General features: G+C 53.4%; 29 non-coding genes across 29 annotated transcripts; all 29 read left to right on the top strand.

Annotated features, from left to right (window-relative positions):
* The first annotated feature begins 1836 nt into the window (after positions 1-1836).
* Trnae-cuc lies at positions 1837-1908 on the top strand. Its single transcript has one exon. It is a non-coding gene; the product is annotated as a tRNA-Glu (tRNA).
* Positions 1909-2282: 374 nt separating this feature from the next.
* Positions 2283-2354, top strand: Trnah-gug. The gene has a single exon. It is a non-coding gene; the product is annotated as a tRNA-His (tRNA).
* A 747-nt stretch (positions 2355-3101) lies between these two features.
* On the top strand, positions 3102-3183 carry Trnal-uag. The gene has a single exon. It is a non-coding gene; the product is annotated as a tRNA-Leu (tRNA).
* A 445-nt stretch (positions 3184-3628) lies between these two features.
* Trnae-cuc lies at positions 3629-3700 on the top strand. The gene has a single exon. It is a non-coding gene; the product is annotated as a tRNA-Glu (tRNA).
* A 374-nt stretch (positions 3701-4074) lies between these two features.
* Positions 4075-4146, top strand: Trnah-gug. The gene has a single exon. It is a non-coding gene; the product is annotated as a tRNA-His (tRNA).
* Positions 4147-4893: 747 nt separating this feature from the next.
* Positions 4894-4975, top strand: Trnal-uag. The gene has a single exon. It is a non-coding gene; the product is annotated as a tRNA-Leu (tRNA).
* A 445-nt stretch (positions 4976-5420) lies between these two features.
* Trnae-cuc lies at positions 5421-5492 on the top strand. Its single transcript has one exon. It is a non-coding gene; the product is annotated as a tRNA-Glu (tRNA).
* A 374-nt stretch (positions 5493-5866) lies between these two features.
* Trnah-gug lies at positions 5867-5938 on the top strand. Its single transcript has one exon. It is a non-coding gene; the product is annotated as a tRNA-His (tRNA).
* A 747-nt stretch (positions 5939-6685) lies between these two features.
* Trnal-uag lies at positions 6686-6767 on the top strand. Its single transcript has one exon. It is a non-coding gene; the product is annotated as a tRNA-Leu (tRNA).
* A 445-nt stretch (positions 6768-7212) lies between these two features.
* Positions 7213-7284, top strand: Trnae-cuc. The gene has a single exon. It is a non-coding gene; the product is annotated as a tRNA-Glu (tRNA).
* A 374-nt stretch (positions 7285-7658) lies between these two features.
* Positions 7659-7730, top strand: Trnah-gug. Its single transcript has one exon. It is a non-coding gene; the product is annotated as a tRNA-His (tRNA).
* Positions 7731-8477: 747 nt separating this feature from the next.
* Positions 8478-8559, top strand: Trnal-uag. The gene has a single exon. It is a non-coding gene; the product is annotated as a tRNA-Leu (tRNA).
* A 445-nt stretch (positions 8560-9004) lies between these two features.
* On the top strand, positions 9005-9076 carry Trnae-cuc. The gene has a single exon. It is a non-coding gene; the product is annotated as a tRNA-Glu (tRNA).
* A 374-nt stretch (positions 9077-9450) lies between these two features.
* On the top strand, positions 9451-9522 carry Trnah-gug. Its single transcript has one exon. It is a non-coding gene; the product is annotated as a tRNA-His (tRNA).
* Positions 9523-10269: 747 nt separating this feature from the next.
* On the top strand, positions 10270-10351 carry Trnal-uag. Its single transcript has one exon. It is a non-coding gene; the product is annotated as a tRNA-Leu (tRNA).
* Positions 10352-10796: 445 nt separating this feature from the next.
* On the top strand, positions 10797-10868 carry Trnae-cuc. The gene has a single exon. It is a non-coding gene; the product is annotated as a tRNA-Glu (tRNA).
* Positions 10869-11242: 374 nt separating this feature from the next.
* Positions 11243-11314, top strand: Trnah-gug. The gene has a single exon. It is a non-coding gene; the product is annotated as a tRNA-His (tRNA).
* Positions 11315-12061: 747 nt separating this feature from the next.
* Positions 12062-12143, top strand: Trnal-uag. Its single transcript has one exon. It is a non-coding gene; the product is annotated as a tRNA-Leu (tRNA).
* Positions 12144-12588: 445 nt separating this feature from the next.
* On the top strand, positions 12589-12660 carry Trnae-cuc. Its single transcript has one exon. It is a non-coding gene; the product is annotated as a tRNA-Glu (tRNA).
* Positions 12661-13034: 374 nt separating this feature from the next.
* Trnah-gug lies at positions 13035-13106 on the top strand. Its single transcript has one exon. It is a non-coding gene; the product is annotated as a tRNA-His (tRNA).
* A 747-nt stretch (positions 13107-13853) lies between these two features.
* Trnal-uag lies at positions 13854-13935 on the top strand. Its single transcript has one exon. It is a non-coding gene; the product is annotated as a tRNA-Leu (tRNA).
* A 445-nt stretch (positions 13936-14380) lies between these two features.
* On the top strand, positions 14381-14452 carry Trnae-cuc. Its single transcript has one exon. It is a non-coding gene; the product is annotated as a tRNA-Glu (tRNA).
* A 374-nt stretch (positions 14453-14826) lies between these two features.
* On the top strand, positions 14827-14898 carry Trnah-gug. Its single transcript has one exon. It is a non-coding gene; the product is annotated as a tRNA-His (tRNA).
* Positions 14899-15645: 747 nt separating this feature from the next.
* Positions 15646-15727, top strand: Trnal-uag. Its single transcript has one exon. It is a non-coding gene; the product is annotated as a tRNA-Leu (tRNA).
* A 445-nt stretch (positions 15728-16172) lies between these two features.
* Trnae-cuc lies at positions 16173-16244 on the top strand. Its single transcript has one exon. It is a non-coding gene; the product is annotated as a tRNA-Glu (tRNA).
* A 374-nt stretch (positions 16245-16618) lies between these two features.
* On the top strand, positions 16619-16690 carry Trnah-gug. The gene has a single exon. It is a non-coding gene; the product is annotated as a tRNA-His (tRNA).
* A 747-nt stretch (positions 16691-17437) lies between these two features.
* Trnal-uag lies at positions 17438-17519 on the top strand. The gene has a single exon. It is a non-coding gene; the product is annotated as a tRNA-Leu (tRNA).
* Positions 17520-17964: 445 nt separating this feature from the next.
* On the top strand, positions 17965-18036 carry Trnae-cuc. The gene has a single exon. It is a non-coding gene; the product is annotated as a tRNA-Glu (tRNA).
* Positions 18037-18410: 374 nt separating this feature from the next.
* On the top strand, positions 18411-18482 carry Trnah-gug. Its single transcript has one exon. It is a non-coding gene; the product is annotated as a tRNA-His (tRNA).
* The last annotated feature ends 96 nt before the right edge of the window (positions 18483-18578 follow it).

The raw sequence follows: 18578 nt of genomic DNA, 5'->3' as shown, positions 1-18578 counted from the left end.
AGGATGCTCGCACTTATCAACCGGACCAGCGCTGCCGCTTTTTCTGCGGACACGGCATTGATCCCGGACTTCAACCCATATCCGCATACGAAGCGTGCCGCCACTGCGTGGATCGTGGCTCACACTGTGTTCGCCCTCCTGCAATTGCGACTTACGGACGACTATGCCTATCTGGTTTATTTGTCCACGCAACATGACCTCACTAAAACCAGGAAAGACTATCACAAAATCTTTGCAAATTTTCTGCAAATTGCACTCGCATTTGCCCACGACAAACTGTTGTAATTAACACTTCACTGCTGCGACTTTTTTTTTTCCTTCTGTGTTTTGCATTGTCTCCGGGTCCGGATACGTAGTTAATGTCAATTGAATGCTACAGGAACAGTGCAACATTCAACAAGTACGATGCTTCCGCTTGTGCCGGACTGCAACGTGGCAACGACGACGAAAAGTTTAAAAAAGTTTTATCCTGTGTTCGTGTGTGTTTGTGTTTCGTTGTCATTTAGTGATTTTTTTCTGTTTTTATTCATTTTTTATACCGTCTGGTTCCTCCGTCATTGACGTACATTCACGGGGGCGTTGCGCACCGCGCTGCCACGGAGATTGTTTGGTTTTTAAGAAAAGTGGTTTTTTTTTTTTACTTGCTTTTTACCACGTCGGAGAGGATTGTGTTTTCCTTCTCGTTATCCGCCGGACAGTTCGGAAAGTTTGTGAGTCTACTCATTCCTTTGACATGTGTCGATATTATTAATTTTTGTGACTTTTTTCATTACTTATTTCAATGGCCGCCACGAAGCATTTTGAATATCATATCATGGGACGTGTGAAGGGCGTTCCTTCCCTGTTACTGAGAGGACTAACTCAGGCAGTATTTGATTTTTTATTCTTTTTTTTCAAATTTTATTCTTTCTTTATTGCATTTAGGTGGAAAGCGCCTGATGCGCTGTTATTCTTTCATTTTTTAATTTTATGGCGTGTAGGCGCCGAGCGACTGCTTTGCTGTCATTATAGGCCTGCACTTTAACTTCAAGAGGGTTTTAGTTTTCCTTCGATGCTTCGCTAGCGGTAAACAGCCACAAGCAACTTTCCCCAAGCCATCCAGTATCTCCGATTCCATCACATCATCTTGACCACCAACGTCTACCGGAGGACGTCGACGCTCAAGGAACCATACCGAGGAGTTTACGGTTTTTCAGCTGAATGGACAGTACAACAATTCATCCTTTCTGTTTGCGAGAAGCACCGTTTTCTTTTATAGCTAAAGAAGCTCGCCGAAGAAGGCATACATTGGAGAGCGCAAGGCCGGGCTATAAGGGGAGTTGGGAGGCACGACAAAAAAAAAAAAAAAAAAAAAAAAAAAAAAAAAAAAAAAAAAAAAAAAAAAGTTGCCACTTTTTACATCTCATTTTTGTGCCGTTGCGGTGTGTTCTCGTGGGGTAGGACGCAGCTCTTGTGACGCGCGTGTTGTGTAGGTAGCGTGGCCGAGCGGTCTAAGGCGCTGGTTTCAGGCACCATTCTCTTCGGAGGCGTGGGTTCCAATCCCACAGCTGCCAAACGTGTAATGTTTCCTGTGTCGAAGGCAGATGCACTCATTGCCCGCAAAGGAAACAGCACAACAAGGCGTGAGCGTCTGCTTGGTGAATTGTCGTAGAACAGTGCGTGGTGCAACGACAGGATTTGTAGGCACCTTTTGCTCTCATCATTGCTGGCGTCCGTCTCCACGAAATGCGTCCGGAGCACGCCGTTCTTTAACGCGAGAGAGTGGATTTTTTACAGTTGTCGTCAGTTAACCGTGGGTGGCTGCTGCGTTCGCTGGAAAGAGCACTGCCGTCGTTATCCGGTGTGGTCTAGTGGCTAGGATACCTGGCTCTCACCCAGGAGGCCCGGTTTCGATTCCCGGTACCGGAATCGCGCGTTTTTGTTGCTCCTCTTATGCGACTTGTCTCGACTTTGCTCGACTGACGCTACGCTGACGCGTGCAGAAAGCTACGTTAAGTATGATTCACGGCAACACCTGACGGCGAGAGAGATGAAGCGTCTATCCACTTGTTATCCAGCCACATACCTGTAGTCAAGAGGCTTGGGGGACTGCAAGACATTGCCACGGAGGTGAATGCAGCTAACCACTGTAGTTAGTGTCCTGACAGCGCAGGCACGTTCATTTGCTCGTATACATGTGATGGAGACCGCGTCTCACACTGCTGTGGCGTACACCTTGGCCTAGGCTCTGCTGTGTATCGCCACTTGCATTACAGGCAGCTGCTTTCGCGGGCGCGTCCGTGGCCGTGATCGTCTAGTGGTTAGGACATTGCGTTGTGGCCGCAATAACCCAGGTTCGAATCCTGGTCACGGCAATTTTGAAAGTTTTGCCTTGCTGCCGTTGCAATGACGAGTACTCGAAATGACAGTACTCTTTTGACTTTTTCGGTCGTGTTCCGCAGGCCGCAGTTTGCCCTACCACTTCATCCCCAACACGTAATGTCGCCTCCCAGAGCGCAGACGTCCGCTGCTCTCTGTAGTCGAAAAGGGCAGTTGTTTGAAGTGCGATGGATGAGCAGCCAGTCCCAGCAGAACAGGAAGCTGTGGCGTGCACTGTTTGTACAAATGCTAGGAACACTGGCGCACCAAGCAGCGCATGTAGCGTGGCCGAGCGCTTTAAGGCGCTGGTTTCAGGCACCAGTCTCTCTGTAGGCGCGGTTTCGAGTCCCGTAGCTGCCGGGGGCTTTGCTGTGATCGCGTTAACCTGCCGCTTTTTCTTCAAGTGTAACCTCCTTGAGCTCACATATGTTTGATACATGGAGCATTCTAGCTCCGCCTGACAGTTACAGCTACGATACTTTAGTGGTTACGGAAAGCCCAGGTTCGAAACCTGGTCACGGCACGAAAACGTCTCTTGACGCTGTCTCCTTAACTGCGACAGCTACAGACAAGTGGCGTCGCTGCCACACGGCGGGCACGGCTTTTTCTTGCTGTGGATGGCCTAAAGAGACGCTTCCAGTGGGAGAGCAGTGGAAATACATGGCACGGCGATTGCCAAGATACTTCCATTTCGAAGTGATCTTTGTAGTACAAAGGAAACGTTTTGCGGCTGCTGCTCCAACGGTAACGTGGCCGAGCGGTCTAAGGCGCTGGTTTTAGGCACCAGTCTCTTCGGAGGCGTGGGTTCGAATCCCACCGTTGCCACTTTTTACATCTCATTTTTGTGCCGTTGCGGTGTGTTCTCGTGGGGTAGGACGCAGCTCTTGTGACGCGCGTGTTGTGTAGGTAGCGTGGCCGAGCGGTCTAAGGCGCTGGTTTCAGGCACCATTCTCTTCGGAGGCGTGGGTTCCAATCCCACAGCTGCCAAACGTGTAATGTTTCCTGTGTCGAAGGCAGATGCACTCATTGCCCGCAAAGGAAACAGCACAACAAGGCGTGAGCGTCTGCTTGGTGAATTGTCGTAGAACAGTGCGTGGTGCAACGACAGGATTTGTAGGCACCTTTTGCTCTCATCATTGCTGGCGTCCGTCTCCACGAAATGCGTCCGGAGCACGCCGTTCTATAACGCGAGAGAGTGGATTTTTTACAGTTGTCGTCAGTTAACCGTGGGTGGCTGCTGCGTTCGCTGGAAAGAGCACTGCCGTCGTTATCCGGTGTGGTCTAGTGGCTAGGATACCTGGCTCTCACCCAGGAGGCCCGGGTTCGATTCCCGGTACCGGAATCGCGCGTTTTTGTTGCTCCTCTTATGCGACTTGTCTCGACTTTGCTCGACTGACGCTACGCTGACGCGTGCAGAAAGCTACGTTAAGTATGATTCACGGCAACACCTGACGGCGAGAGAGATGAAGCGTCTATCCACTTGTTATCCAGCCACATACCTGTAGTCAAGAGGCTTGGGGGACTGCAAGACATTGCCACGGAGGTGAATGCAGCTAACCACTGTAGTTAGTGTCCTGACAGCGCAGGCACGTTCATTTGCTCGTATACATGTGATGGAGACCGTGTCTCACACTGCTGTGGCGTACACCTTGGCCTAGGCTCTGCTGTGTATCGCCACTTGCATTACAGGCAGCTGCTTTCGCGGGCGCGTCCGTGGCCGTGATCGTCTAGTGGTTAGGACATTGCGTTGTGGCCGCAATAACCCAGGTTCGAATCCTGGTCACGGCAATTTTGAAAGTTTTGCCTTGCTGCCGTTGCAATGACGAGTACTCGAAATGACAGTACTCTCTTGACTTTTTCGGTCGTGTTCCGCAGGCCGCAGTTTGCCCTACCACTTCATCCCCAACACGTAATGTCGCCTCCCAGAGCGCAGACGTCCGCTGCTCTCTGTAGTCGAAAAGGGCAGTTGTTTGAAGTGCGATGGATGAGCAGCCAGTCCCAGCAGAACAGGAAGCTGTGGCGTGCACTGTTTGTACAAATGCTAGGAACACTGGCGCACCAAGCAGCGCATGTAGCGTGGCCGAGCGCTTTAAGGCGCTGGTTTCAGGCACCAGTCTCTCTGTAGGCGCGGTTTCGAGTCCCGTAGCTGCCGGGGGCTTTGCTGTGATCGCGTTAACCTGCCGCTTTTTCTTCAAGTGTAACCTCCTTGAGCTCACATATGTTTGATACATGGAGCATTCTAGCTCCGCCTGACAGTTACAGCTACGATACTTTAGTGGTTACGGAAAGCCCAGGTTCGAAACCTGGTCACGGCACGAAAACGTCTCTTGACGCTGTCTCCTTAACTGCGACAGCTACAGACATGTGGCGTCGCTGCCACACGGCGGGCACGGCTTTTTCTTGCTGTGGATGGCCTAAAGAGACGCTTCCAGTGGGAGAGCAGTGGAAATACATGGCACGGCGATTGCCAAGATACTTCCATTTCGAAGTGATCTTTGTAGTACAAAGGAAACGTTTTGCGGCTGCTGCTCCAACGGTAACGTGGCCGAGCGGTCTAAGGCGCTGGTTTTAGGCACCAGTCTCTTCGGAGGCGTGGGTTCGAATCCCACCGTTGCCACTTTTTACATCTCATTTTTGTGCCGTTGCGGTGTGTTCTCGTGGGGTGGGACGCAGCTCTTGTGACGCGCGTGTTGTGTAGGTAGCGTGGCCGAGCGGTCTAAGGCGCTGGTTTCAGGCACCATTCTCTTCGGAGGCGTGGGTTCCAATCCCACAGCTGCCAAACGTGTAATGTTTCCTGTGTCGAAGGCAGATGCACTCATTGCCCGCAAAGGAAACAGCACAACAAGGCGTGAGCGTCTGCTTGGTGAATTGTCGTAGAACAGTGCGTGGTGCAACGACAGGATTTGTAGGCACCTTTTGCTCTCATCATTGCTGGCGTCCGTCTCCACGAAATGCGTCCGGAGCACGCCGTTCTATAACGCGAGAGAGTGGATTTTTTACAGTTGTCGTCAGTTAACCGTGGGTGGCTGCTGCGTTCGCTGGAAAGAGCAATGCCGTCGTTATCCGGTGTGGTCTAGTGGCTAGGATACCTGGCTCTCACCCAGGAGGCCCGGGTTCGATTCCCGGTACCGGAATCGCGCGTTTTTGTTGCTCCTCTTATGCGACTTGTCTCGACTTTGCTCGACTGACGCTACGCTGACGCGTGCAGAAAGCTACGTTAAGTATGATTCACGGCAACACCTGACGGCGAGAGAGATGAAGCGTCTATCCACTTGTTATCCAGCCACATACCTGTAGTCAAGAGGCTTGGGGGACTGCAAGACATTGCCACGGAGGTGAATGCAGCTAACCACTGTAGTTAGTGTCCTGACAGCGCAGGCACGTTCATTTGCTCGTATACATGTGATGGAGACCGCGTCTCACACTGCTGTGGCGTACACCTTGGCCTAGGCTCTGCTGTGTATCGCCACTTGCATTACAGGCAGCTGCTTTCGCGGGCGCGTCCGTGGCCGTGATCGTCTAGTGGTTAGGACATTGCGTTGTGGCCGCAATAACCCAGGTTCGAATCCTGGTCACGGCAATTTTGAAAGTTTTGCCTTGCTGCCGTTGCAATGACGAGTACTCGAAATGACAGTACTCTTTTGACTTTTTCGGTCGTGTTCCGCAGGCCGCAGTTTGCCCTACCACTTCATCCCCAACACGTAATGTCGCCTCCCAGAGCGCAGACGTCCGCTGCTCTCTGTAGTCGAAAAGGGCAGTTGTTTGAAGTGCGATGGATGAGCAGCCAGTCCCAGCAGAACAGGAAGCTGTGGCGTGCACTGTTTGTACAAATGCTAGGAACACTGGCGCACCAAGCAGCGCATGTAGCGTGGCCGAGCGCTTTAAGGCGCTGGTTTCAGGCACCAGTCTCTCTGTAGGCGCGGTTTCGAGTCCCGTAGCTGCCGGGGGCTTTGCTGTGATCGCGTTAACCTGCCGCTTTTTCTTCAAGTGTAACCTCCTTGAGCTCACATATGTTTGATACATGGAGCATTCTAGCTCCGCCTGACAGTTACAGCTACGATACTTTAGTGGTTACGGAAAGCCCAGGTTCGAAACCTGGTCACGGCACGAAAACGTCTCTTGACGCTGTCTCCTTAACTGCGACAGCTACAGACAAGTGGCGTCGCTGCCACACGGCGGGCACGGCTTTTTCTTGCTGTGGATGGCCTAAAGAGACGCTTCCAGTGGGAGAGCAGTGGAAATACATGGCACGGCGATTGCCAAGATACTTCCATTTCGAAGTGATCTTTGTAGTACAAAGGAAACGTTTTGCGGCTGCTGCTCCAACGGTAACGTGGCCGAGCGGTCTAAGGCGCTGGTTTTAGGCACCAGTCTCTTCGGAGGCGTGGGTTCGAATCCCACCGTTGCCACTTTTTACATCTCATTTTTGTGCCGTTGCGGTGTGTTCTCGTGGGGTAGGACGCAGCTCTTGTGACGCGCGTGTTGTGTAGGTAGCGTGGCCGAGCGGTCTAAGGCGCTGGTTTCAGGCACCATTCTCTTCGGAGGCGTGGGTTCCAATCCCACAGCTGCCAAACGTGTAATGTTTCCTGTGTCGAAGGCAGATGCACTCATTGCCCGCAAAGGAAACAGCACAACAAGGCGTGAGCGTCTGCTTGGTGAATTGTCGTAGAACAGTGCGTGGTGCAACGACAGGATTTGTAGGCACCTTTTGCTCTCATCATTGCTGGCGTCCGTCTCCACGAAATGCGTCCGGAGCACGCCGTTCTATAACGCGAGAGAGTGGATTTTTTACAGTTGTCGTCAGTTAACCGTGGGTGGCTGCTGCGTTCGCTGGAAAGAGCACTGCCGTCGTTATCCGGTGTGGTCTAGTGGCTAGGATACCTGGCTCTCACCCAGGAGGCCCGGGTTCGATTCCCGGTACCGGAATCGCGCGTTTTTGTTGCTCCTCTTATGCGACTTGTCTCGACTTTGCTCGACTGACGCTACGCTGACGCGTGCAGAAAGCTACGTTAAGTATGATTCACGGCAACACCTGACGGCGAGAGAGATGAAGCGTCTATCCACTTGTTATCCAGCCACATACCTGTAGTCAAGAGGCTTGGGGGACTGCAAGACATTGCCACGGAGGTGAATGCAGCTAACCACTGTAGTTAGTGTCCTGACAGCGCAGGCACGTTCATTTGCTCGTATACATGTGATGGAGACCGTGTCTCACACTGCTGTGGCGTACACCTTGGCCTAGGCTCTGCTGTGTATCGCCACTTGCATTACAGGCAGCTGCTTTCGCGGGCGCGTCCGTGGCCGTGATCGTCTAGTGGTTAGGACATTGCGTTGTGGCCGCAATAACCCAGGTTCGAATCCTGGTCACGGCAATTTTGAAAGTTTTGCCTTGCTGCCGTTGCAATGACGAGTACTCGAAATGACAGTACTCTCTTGACTTTTTCGGTCGTGTTCCGCAGGCCGCAGTTTGCCCTACCACTTCATCCCCAACACGTAATGTCGCCTCCCAGAGCGCAGACGTCCGCTGCTCTCTGTAGTCGAAAAGGGCAGTTGTTTGAAGTGCGATGGATGAGCAGCCAGTCCCAGCAGAACAGGAAGCTGTGGCGTGCACTGTTTGTACAAATGCTAGGAACACTGGCGCACCAAGCAGCGCATGTAGCGTGGCCGAGCGCTTTAAGGCGCTGGTTTCAGGCACCAGTCTCTCTGTAGGCGCGGTTTCGAGTCCCGTAGCTGCCGGGGGCTTTGCTGTGATCGCGTTAACCTGCCGCTTTTTCTTCAAGTGTAACCTCCTTGAGCTCACATATGTTTGATACATGGAGCATTCTAGCTCCGCCTGACAGTTACAGCTACGATACTTTAGTGGTTACGGAAAGCCCAGGTTCGAAACCTGGTCACGGCACGAAAACGTCTCTTGACGCTGTCTCCTTAACTGCGACAGCTACAGACATGTGGCGTCGCTGCCACACGGCGGGCACGGCTTTTTCTTGCTGTGGATGGCCTAAAGAGACGCTTCCAGTGGGAGAGCAGTGGAAATACATGGCACGGCGATTGCCAAGATACTTCCATTTCGAAGTGATCTTTGTAGTACAAAGGAAACGTTTTGCGGCTGCTGCTCCAACGGTAACGTGGCCGAGCGGTCTAAGGCGCTGGTTTTAGGCACCAGTCTCTTCGGAGGCGTGGGTTCGAATCCCACCGTTGCCACTTTTTACATCTCATTTTTGTGCCGTTGCGGTGTGTTCTCGTGGGGTGGGACGCAGCTCTTGTGACGCGCGTGTTGTGTAGGTAGCGTGGCCGAGCGGTCTAAGGCGCTGGTTTCAGGCACCATTCTCTTCGGAGGCGTGGGTTCCAATCCCACAGCTGCCAAACGTGTAATGTTTCCTGTGTCGAAGGCAGATGCACTCATTGCCCGCAAAGGAAACAGCACAACAAGGCGTGAGCGTCTGCTTGGTGAATTGTCGTAGAACAGTGCGTGGTGCAACGACAGGATTTGTAGGCACCTTTTGCTCTCATCATTGCTGGCGTCCGTCTCCACGAAATGCGTCCGGAGCACGCCGTTCTATAACGCGAGAGAGTGGATTTTTTACAGTTGTCGTCAGTTAACCGTGGGTGGCTGCTGCGTTCGCTGGAAAGAGCAATGCCGTCGTTATCCGGTGTGGTCTAGTGGCTAGGATACCTGGCTCTCACCCAGGAGGCCCGGGTTCGATTCCCGGTACCGGAATCGCGCGTTTTTGTTGCTCCTCTTATGCGACTTGTCTCGACTTTGCTCGACTGACGCTACGCTGACGCGTGCAGAAAGCTACGTTAAGTATGATTCACGGCAACACCTGACGGCGAGAGAGATGAAGCGTCTATCCACTTGTTATCCAGCCACATACCTGTAGTCAAGAGGCTTGGGGGACTGCAAGACATTGCCACGGAGGTGAATGCAGCTAACCACTGTAGTTAGTGTCCTGACAGCGCAGGCACGTTCATTTGCTCGTATACATGTGATGGAGACCGTGTCTCACACTGCTGTGGCGTACACCTTGGCCTAGGCTCTGCTGTGTATCGCCACTTGCATTACCGGCAGCTGCTTTCGCGGGCGCGTCCGTGGCCGTGATCGTCTAGTGGTTAGGACATTGCGTTGTGGCCGCAATAACCCAGGTTCGAATCCTGGTCACGGCAATTTTGAAAGTTTTGCCTTGCTGCCGTTGCAATGACGAGTACTCGAAATGACAGTACTCTCTTGACTTTTTCGGTCGTGTTCCGCAGGCCGCAGTTTGCCCTACCACTTCATCCCCAACACGTAATGTCGCCTCCCAGAGCGCAGACGTCCGCTGCTCTCTGTAGTCGAAAAGGGCAGTTGTTTGAAGTGCGATGGATGAGCAGCCAGTCCCAGCAGAACAGGAAGCTGTGGCGTGCACTGTTTGTACAAATGCTAGGAACACTGGCGCACCAAGCAGCGCATGTAGCGTGGCCGAGCGCTTTAAGGCGCTGGTTTCAGGCACCAGTCTCTCTGTAGGCGCGGTTTCGAGTCCCGTAGCTGCCGGGGGCTTTGCTGTGATCGCGTTAACCTGCCGCTTTTTCTTCAAGTGTAACCTCCTTGAGCTCACATATGTTTGATACATGGAGCATTCTAGCTCCGCCTGACAGTTACAGCTACGATACTTTAGTGGTTACGGAAAGCCCAGGTTCGAAACCTGGTCACGGCACGGAAACGTCTCTTGACGCTGTCTCCTTAACTGCGACAGCTACAGACAAGTGGCGTCGCTGCCACACGGCGGGCACGGCTTTTTCTTGCTGTGGATGGCCTAAAGAGACGCTTCCAGTGGGAGAGCAGTGGAAATACATGGCACGGCGATTGCCAAGATACTTCCATTTCGAAGTGATCTTTGTAGTACAAAGGAAACGTTTTGCGGCTGCTGCTCCAACGGTAACGTGGCCGAGCGGTCTAAGGCGCTGGTTTTAGGCACCAGTCTCTTCGGAGGCGTGGGTTCGAATCCCACCGTTGCCACTTTTTACATCTCATTTTTGTGCCGTTGCGGTGTGTTCTCGTGGGGTAGGACGCAGCTCTTGTGACGCGCGTGTTGTGTAGGTAGCGTGGCCGAGCGGTCTAAGGCGCTGGTTTCAGGCACCATTCTCTTCGGAGGCGTGGGTTCCAATCCCACAGCTGCCAAACGTGTAATGTTTCCTGTGTCGAAGGCAGATGCACTCATTGCCCGCAAAGGAAACAGCACAACAAGGCGTGAGCGTCTGCTTGGTGAATTGTCGTAGAACAGTGCGTGGTGCAACGACAGGATTTGTAGGCACCTTTTGCTCTCATCATTGCTGGCGTCCGTCTCCACGAAATGCGTCCGGAGCACGCCGTTCTATAACGCGAGAGAGTGGATTTTTTACAGTTGTCGTCAGTTAACCGTGGGTGGCTGCTGCGTTCGCTGGAAAGAGCACTGCCGTCGTTATCCGGTGTGGTCTAGTGGCTAGGATACCTGGCTCTCACCCAGGAGGCCCGGGTTCGATTCCCGGTACCGGAATCGCGCGTTTTTGTTGCTCCTCTTATGCGACTTGTCTCGACTTGGCTCGACTGACGCTACGCTGACGCGTGCAGAAAGCTACGTTAAGTATGATTCACGGCAACACCTGACGGCGAGAGAGATGAAGCGTCTATCCACTTGTTATCCAGCCACATACCTGTAGTCAAGAGGCTTGGGGGACTGCAAGACATTGCCACGGAGGTGAATGCAGCTAACCACTGTAGTTAGTGTCCTGACAGCGCAGGCACGTTCATTTGCTCGTATACATGTGATGGAGACCGTGTCTCACACTGCTGTGGCGTACACCTTGGCCTAGGCTCTGCTGTGTATCGCCACTTGCATTACCGGCAGCTGCTTTCGCGGGCGCGTCCGTGGCCGTGATCGTCTAGTGGTTAGGACATTGCGTTGTGGCCGCAATAACCCAGGTTCGAATCCTGGTCACGGCAATTTTGAAAGTTTTGCCTTGCTGCCGTTGCAATGACGAGTACTCGAAATGACAGTACTCTCTTGACTTTTTCGGTCGTGTTCCGCAGGCCGCAGTTTGCCCTACCACTTCATCCCCAACACGTAATGTCGCCTCCCAGAGCGCAGACGTCCGCTGCTCTCTGTAGTCGAAAAGGGCAGTTGTTTGAAGTGCGATGGATGAGCAGCCAGTCCCAGCAGAACAGGAAGCTGTGGCGTGCACTGTTTGTACAAATGCTAGGAACACTGGCGCACCAAGCAGCGCATGTAGCGTGGCCGAGCGCTTTAAGGCGCTGGTTTCAGGCACCAGTCTCTCTGTAGGCGCGGTTTCGAGTCCCGTAGCTGCCGGGGGCTTTGCTGTGATCGCGTTAACCTGCCGCTTTTTCTTCAAGTGTAACCTCCTTGAGCTCACATATGTTTGATACATGGAGCATTCTAGCTCCGCCTGACAGTTACAGCTACGATACTTTAGTGGTTACGGAAAGCCCAGGTTCGAAACCTGGTCACGGCACGAAAACGTCTCTTGACGCTGTCTCCTTAACTGCGACAGCTACAGACAAGTGGCGTCGCTGCCACACGGCGGGCACGGCTTTTTCTTGCTGTGGATGGCCTAAAGAGACGCTTCCAGTGGGAGAGCAGTGGAAATACATGGCACGGCGATTGCCAAGATACTTCCATTTCGAAGTGATCTTTGTAGTACAAAGGAAACGTTTTGCGGCTGCTGCTCCAACGGTAACGTGGCCGAGCGGTCTAAGGCGCTGGTTTTAGGCACCAGTCTCTTCGGAGGCGTGGGTTCGAATCCCACCGTTGCCACTTTTTACATCTCATTTTTGTGCCGTTGCGGTGTGTTCTCGTGGGGTAGGACGCAGCTCTTGTGACGCGCGTGTTGTGTAGGTAGCGTGGCCGAGCGGTCTAAGGCGCTGGTTTCAGGCACCATTCTCTTCGGAGGCGTGGGTTCCAATCCCACAGCTGCCAAACGTGTAATGTTTCCTGTGTCGAAGGCAGATGCACTCATTGCCCGCAAAGGAAACAGCACAACAAGGCGTGAGCGTCTGCTTGGTGAATTGTCGTAGAACAGTGCGTGGTGCAACGACAGGATTTGTAGGCACCTTTTGCTCTCATCATTGCTGGCGTCCGTCTCCACGAAATGCGTCCGGAGCACGCCGTTCTATAACGCGAGAGAGTGGATTTTTTACAGTTGTCGTCAGTTAACCGTGGGTGGCTGCTGCGTTCGCTGGAAAGAGCACTGCCGTCGTTATCCGGTGTGGTCTAGTGGCTAGGATACCTGGCTCTCACCCAGGAGGCCCGGGTTCGATTCCCGGTACCGGAATCGCGCGTTTTTGTTGCTCCTCTTATGCGACTTGTCTCGACTTGGCTCGACTGACGCTACGCTGACGCGTGCAGAAAGCTACGTTAAGTATGATTCACGGCAACACCTGACGGCGAGAGAGATGAAGCGTCTATCCACTTGTTATCCAGCCACATACCTGTAGTCAAGAGGCTTGGGGGACTGCAAGACATTGCCACGGAGGTGAATGCAGCTAACCACTGTAGTTAGTGTCCTGACAGCGCAGGCACGTTCATTTGCTCGTATACATGTGATGGAGACCGTGTCTCACACTGCTGTGGCGTACACCTTGGCCTAGGCTCTGCTGTGTATCGCCACTTGCATTACCGGCAGCTGCTTTCGCGGGCGCGTCCGTGGCCGTGATCGTCTAGTGGTTAGGACATTGCGTTGTGGCCGCAATAACCCAGGTTCGAATCCTGGTCACGGCAATTTTGAAAGTTTTGCCTTGCTGCCGTTGCAATGACGAGTACTCGAAATGACAGTACTCTCTTGACTTTTTCGGTCGTGTTCCGCAGGCCGCAGTTTGCCCTACCACTTCATCCCCAACACGTAATGTCGCCTCCCAGAGCGCAGACGTCCGCTGCTCTCTGTAGTCGAAAAGGGCAGTTGTTTGAAGTGCGATGGATGAGCAGCCAGTCCCAGCAGAACAGGAAGCTGTGGCGTGCACTGTTTGTACAAATGCTAGGAACACTGGCGCACCAAGCAGCGCATGTAGCGTGGCCGAGCGCTTTAAGGCGCTGGTTTCAGGCACCAGTCTCTCTGTAGGCGCGGTTTCGAGTCCCGTAGCTGCCGGGGGCTTTGCTGTGATCGCGTTAACCTGCCGCTTTTTCTTCAAGTGTAACCTCCTTGAGCTCACATATGTTTGATACATGGAGCATTCTAGCTCCGCCTGACAGTTACAGCTACGATACTTTAGTGGTTACGGAAAGCCCAGGTTCGAAACCTGGTCACGGCACGAAAACGTCTCTTGACGCTGTCTCCTTAACTGCGACAGCTACAGACAAGTGGCGTCGCTGCCACACGGCGGGCACGGCTTTTTCTTGCTGTGGATGGCCTAAAGAGACGCTTCCAGTGGGAGAGCAGTGGAAATACATGGCACGGCGATTGCCAAGATACTTCCATTTCGAAGTGATCTTTGTAGTACAAAGGAAACGTTTTGCGGCTGCTGCTCCAACGGTAACGTGGCCGAGCGGTCTAAGGCGCTGGTTTTAGGCACCAGTCTCTTCGGAGGCGTGGGTTCGAATCCCACCGTTGCCACTTTTTACATCTCATTTTTGTGCCGTTGCGGTGTGTTCTCGTGGGGTAGGACGCAGCTCTTGTGACGCGCGTGTTGTGTAGGTAGCGTGGCCGAGCGGTCTAAGGCGCTGGTTTCAGGCACCATTCTCTTCGGAGGCGTGGGTTCCAATCCCACAGCTGCCAAACGTGTAATGTTTCCTGTGTCGAAGGCAGATGCACTCATTGCCCGCAAAGGAAACAGCACAACAAGGCGTGAGCGTCTGCTTGGTGAATTGTCGTAGAACAGTGCGTGGTGCAACGACAGGATTTGTAGGCACCTTTTGCTCTCATCATTGCTGGCGTCCGTCTCCACGAAATGCGTCCGGAGCACGCCGTTCTATAACGCGAGAGAGTGGATTTTTTACAGTTGTCGTCAGTTAACCGTGGGTGGCTGCTGCGTTCGCTGGAAAGAGCACTGCCGTCGTTATCCGGTGTGGTCTAGTGGCTAGGATACCTGGCTCTCACCCAGGAGGCCCGGGTTCGATTCCCGGTACCGGAATCGCGCGTTTTTGTTGCTCCTCTTATGCGACTTGTCTCGACTTGGCTCGACTGACGCTACGCTGACGCGTGCAGAAAGCTACGTTAAGTATGATTCACGGCAACACCTGACGGCGAGAGAGATGAAGCGTCTATCCACTTGTTATCCAGCCACATACCTGTAGTCAAGAGGCTTGGGGGACTGCAAGACATTGCCACGGAGGTGAATGCAGCTAACCACTGTAGTTAGTGTCCTGACAGCGCAGGCACGTTCATTTGCTCGTATACATGTGATGGAGACCGTGTCTCACACTGCTGTGGCGTACACCTTGGCCTAGGCTCTGCTGTGTATCGCCACTTGCATTACCGGCAGCTGCTTTCGCGGGCGCGTCCGTGGCCGTGATCGTCTAGTGGTTAGGACATTGCGTTGTGGCCGCAATAACCCAGGTTCGAATCCTGGTCACGGCAATTTTGAAAGTTTTGCCTTGCTGCCGTTGCAATGACGAGTACTCGAAATGACAGTACTCTCTTGACTTTTTCGGTCGTGTTCCGCAGGCCGCAGTTTGCCCTACCACTTCATCCCCAACACGTAATGTCGCCTCCCAGAGCGCAGACGTCCGCTGCTCTCTGTAGTCGAAAAGGGCAGTTGTTTGAAGTGCGATGGATGAGCAGCCAGTCCCAGCAGAACAGGAAGCTGTGGCGTGCACTGTTTGTACAAATGCTAGGAACACTGGCGCACCAAGCAGCGCATGTAGCGTGGCCGAGCGCTTTAAGGCGCTGGTTTCAGGCACCAGTCTCTCTGTAGGCGCGGTTTCGAGTCCCGTAGCTGCCGGGGGCTTTGCTGTGATCGCGTTAACCTGCCGCTTTTTCTTCAAGTGTAACCTCCTTGAGCTCACATATGTTTGATACATGGAGCATTCTAGCTCCGCCTGACAGTTACAGCTACGATACTTTAGTGGTTACGGAAAGCCCAGGTTCGAAACCTGGTCACGGCACGAAAACGTCTCTTGACGCTGTCTCCTTAACTGCGACAGCTACAGACAAGTGGCGTCGCTGCCACACGGCGGGCACGGCTTTTTCTTGCTGTGGATGGCCTAAAGAGACGCTTCCAGTGGGAGAGCAGTGGAAATACATGGCACGGCGATTGCCAAGATACTTCCATTTCGAAGTGATCTTTGTAGTACAAAGGAAACGTTTTGCGGCTGCTGCTCCAACGGTAACGTGGCCGAGCGGTCTAAGGCGCTGGTTTTAGGCACCAGTCTCTTCGGAGGCGTGGGTTCGAATCCCACCGTTGCCACTTTTTACATCTCATTTTTGTGCCGTTGCGGTGTGTTCTCGTGGGGTAGGACGCAGCTCTTGTGACGCGCGTGTTGTGTAGGTAGCGTGGCCGAGCGGTCTAAGGCGCTGGTTTCAGGCACCATTCTCTTCGGAGGCGTGGGTTCCAATCCCACAGCTGCCAAACGTGTAATGTTTCCTGTGTCGAAGGCAGATGCACTCATTGCCCGCAAAGGAAACAGCACAACAAGGCGTGAGCGTCTGCTTGGTGAATTGTCGTAGAACAGTGCGTGGTGCAACGACAGGATTTGTAGGCACCTTTTGCTCTCATCATTGCTGGCGTCCGTCTCCACGAAATGCGTCCGGAGCACGCCGTTCTATAACGCGAGAGAGTGGATTTTTTACAGTTGTCGTCAGTTAACCGTGGGTGGCTGCTGCGTTCGCTGGAAAGAGCACTGCCGTCGTTATCCGGTGTGGTCTAGTGGCTAGGATACCTGGCTCTCACCCAGGAGGCCCGGGTTCGATTCCCGGTACCGGAATCGCGCGTTTTTGTTGCTCCTCTTATGCGACTTGTCTCGACTTTGCTCGACTGACGCTACGCTGACGCGTGCAGAAAGCTACGTTAAGTATGATTCACGGCAACACCTGACGGCGAGAGAGATGAAGCGTCTATCCACTTGTTATCCAGCCACATACCTGTAGTCAAGAGGCTTGGGGGACTGCAAGACATTGCCACGGAGGTGAATGCAGCTAACCACTGTAGTTAGTGTCCTGACAGCGCAGGCACGTTCATTTGCTCGTATACATGTGATGGAGACCGTGTCTCACACTGCTGTGGCGTACACCTTGGCCTAGGCTCTGCTGTGTATCGCCACTTGCATTACAGGCAGCTGCTTTCGCGGGCGCGTCCGTGGCCGTGATCGTCTAGTGGTTAGGACATTGCGTTGTGGCCGCAATAACCCAGGTTCGAATCCTGGTCACGGCAATTTTGAAAGTTTTGCCTTGCTGCCGTTGCAATGACGAGTACTCGAAATGACAGTACTCTCTTGACTTTTTCGGTCGTGTTCCGCAGGCCGCAGTTTGCCCTACCACTTCATCCCCAACACGTAATGTCGCCTCCCAGAGCGCAGACGTCCGCTGCTCTCTGTAGTCGAAAAGGGCAGTTGTTTGAAGTGCGATGGATGAGCAGCCAGTCCCAGCAGAACAGGAAGCTGTGGCGTGCACTGTTTGTACAAATGCTAGGAACACTGGCGCACCAAGCAGCGCATGTAGCGTGGCCGAGCGCTTTAAGGCGCTGGTTTCAGGCACCAGTCTCTCTGTAGGCGCGGTTTCGAGTCCCGTAGCTGCCGGGGGCTTTGCTGTGATCGCGTTAACCTGCCGCTTTTTCTTCAAGTGTAACCTCCTTGAGCTCACATATGTTTGATACATGGAGCATTCTAGCTCCGCCTGACAGTTACAGCTACGATACTTTAGTGGTTACGGAAAGCCCAGGTTCGAAACCTGGTCACGGCACGAAAACGTCTCTTGACGCTGTCTCCTTAACTGCGACAGCTACAGACAAGTGGCGTCGCTGCCACACGGCGGGCACGGCTTTTTCTTGCTGTGGATGGCCTAAAGAGACGCTTCCAGTGGGAGAGCAGTGGAAATACATGGCACGGCGATTGCCAAGATACTTCCATTTCGAAGTGATCTTTGTAGTACAAAGGAAACGTTTTGCGGCTGCTGCTCCAACGGTAACGTGGCCGAGCGGTCTAAGGCGCTGGTTTTAGGCACCAGTCTCTTCGGAGGCGTGGGTTCGAATCCCACCGTTGCCACTTTTTACATCTCATTTTTGTGCCGTTGCGGTGTGTTCTCGTGGGGTAGGACGCAGCTCTTGTGACGCGCGTGTTGTGTAGGTAGCGTGGCCGAGCGGTCTAAGGCGCTGGTTTCAGGCACCATTCTCTTCGGAGGCGTGGGTTCCAATCCCACAGCTGCCAAACGTGTAATGTTTCCTGTGTCGAAGGCAGATGCACTCATTGCCCGCAAAGGAAACAGCACAACAAGGCGTGAGCGTCTGCTTGGTGAATTGTCGTAGAACAGTGCGTGGTGCAACGACAGGATTTGTAGGCACCTTTTGCTCTCATCATTGCTGGCGTCCGTCTCCACGAAATGCGTCCGGAGCACGCCGTTCTATAACGCGAGAGAGTGGATTTTTTACAGTTGTCGTCAGTTAACCGTGGGTGGCTGCTGCGTTCGCTGGAAAGAGCACTGCCGTCGTTATCCGGTGTGGTCTAGTGGCTAGGATACCTGGCTCTCACCCAGGAGGCCCGGGTTCGATTCCCGGTACCGGAATCGCGCGTTTTTGTTGCTCCTCTTATGCGACTTGTCTCGACTTTGCTCGACTGACGCTACGCTGACGCGTGCAGAAAGCTACGTTAAGTATGATTCACGGCAACACCTGACGGCGAGAGAGATGAAGCGTCTATCCACTTGTTATCCAGCCACATACCTGTAGTCAAGAGGCTTGGGGGACTGCAAGACATTGCCACGGAGGTGAATGCAGCTAACCACTGTAGTTAGTGTCCTGACAGCGCAGGCACGTTCATTTGCTCGTATACATGTGATGGAGACCGTGTCTCACACTGCTGTGGCGTACACCTTGGCCTAGGCTCTGCTGTGTATCGCCACTTGCATTACCGGCAGCTGCTTTCGCGGGCGCGTCCGTGGCCGTGATCGTCTAGTGGTTAGGACATTGCGTTGTGGCCGCAATAACCCAGGTTCGAATCCTGGTCACGGCAATTTTGAAAGTTTTGCCTTGCTGCCGTTGCAATGACGAGTACTCGAAATGACAGTACTCTCTTGACTTTTTCGGTCGTGTTCCGCAGGCCGCAGTT

This window comes from Schistocerca americana, unplaced genomic scaffold (genome assembly GCF_021461395.2).
Source record: "Schistocerca americana isolate TAMUIC-IGC-003095 unplaced genomic scaffold, iqSchAmer2.1 HiC_scaffold_1004, whole genome shotgun sequence".
Lineage (NCBI taxonomy): Eukaryota > Metazoa > Arthropoda > Insecta > Orthoptera > Acrididae > Schistocerca > Schistocerca americana.
Note: the sequence above shows the minus strand (reverse complement) of the source record. Positions and strands in the feature narration are given on the sequence as shown.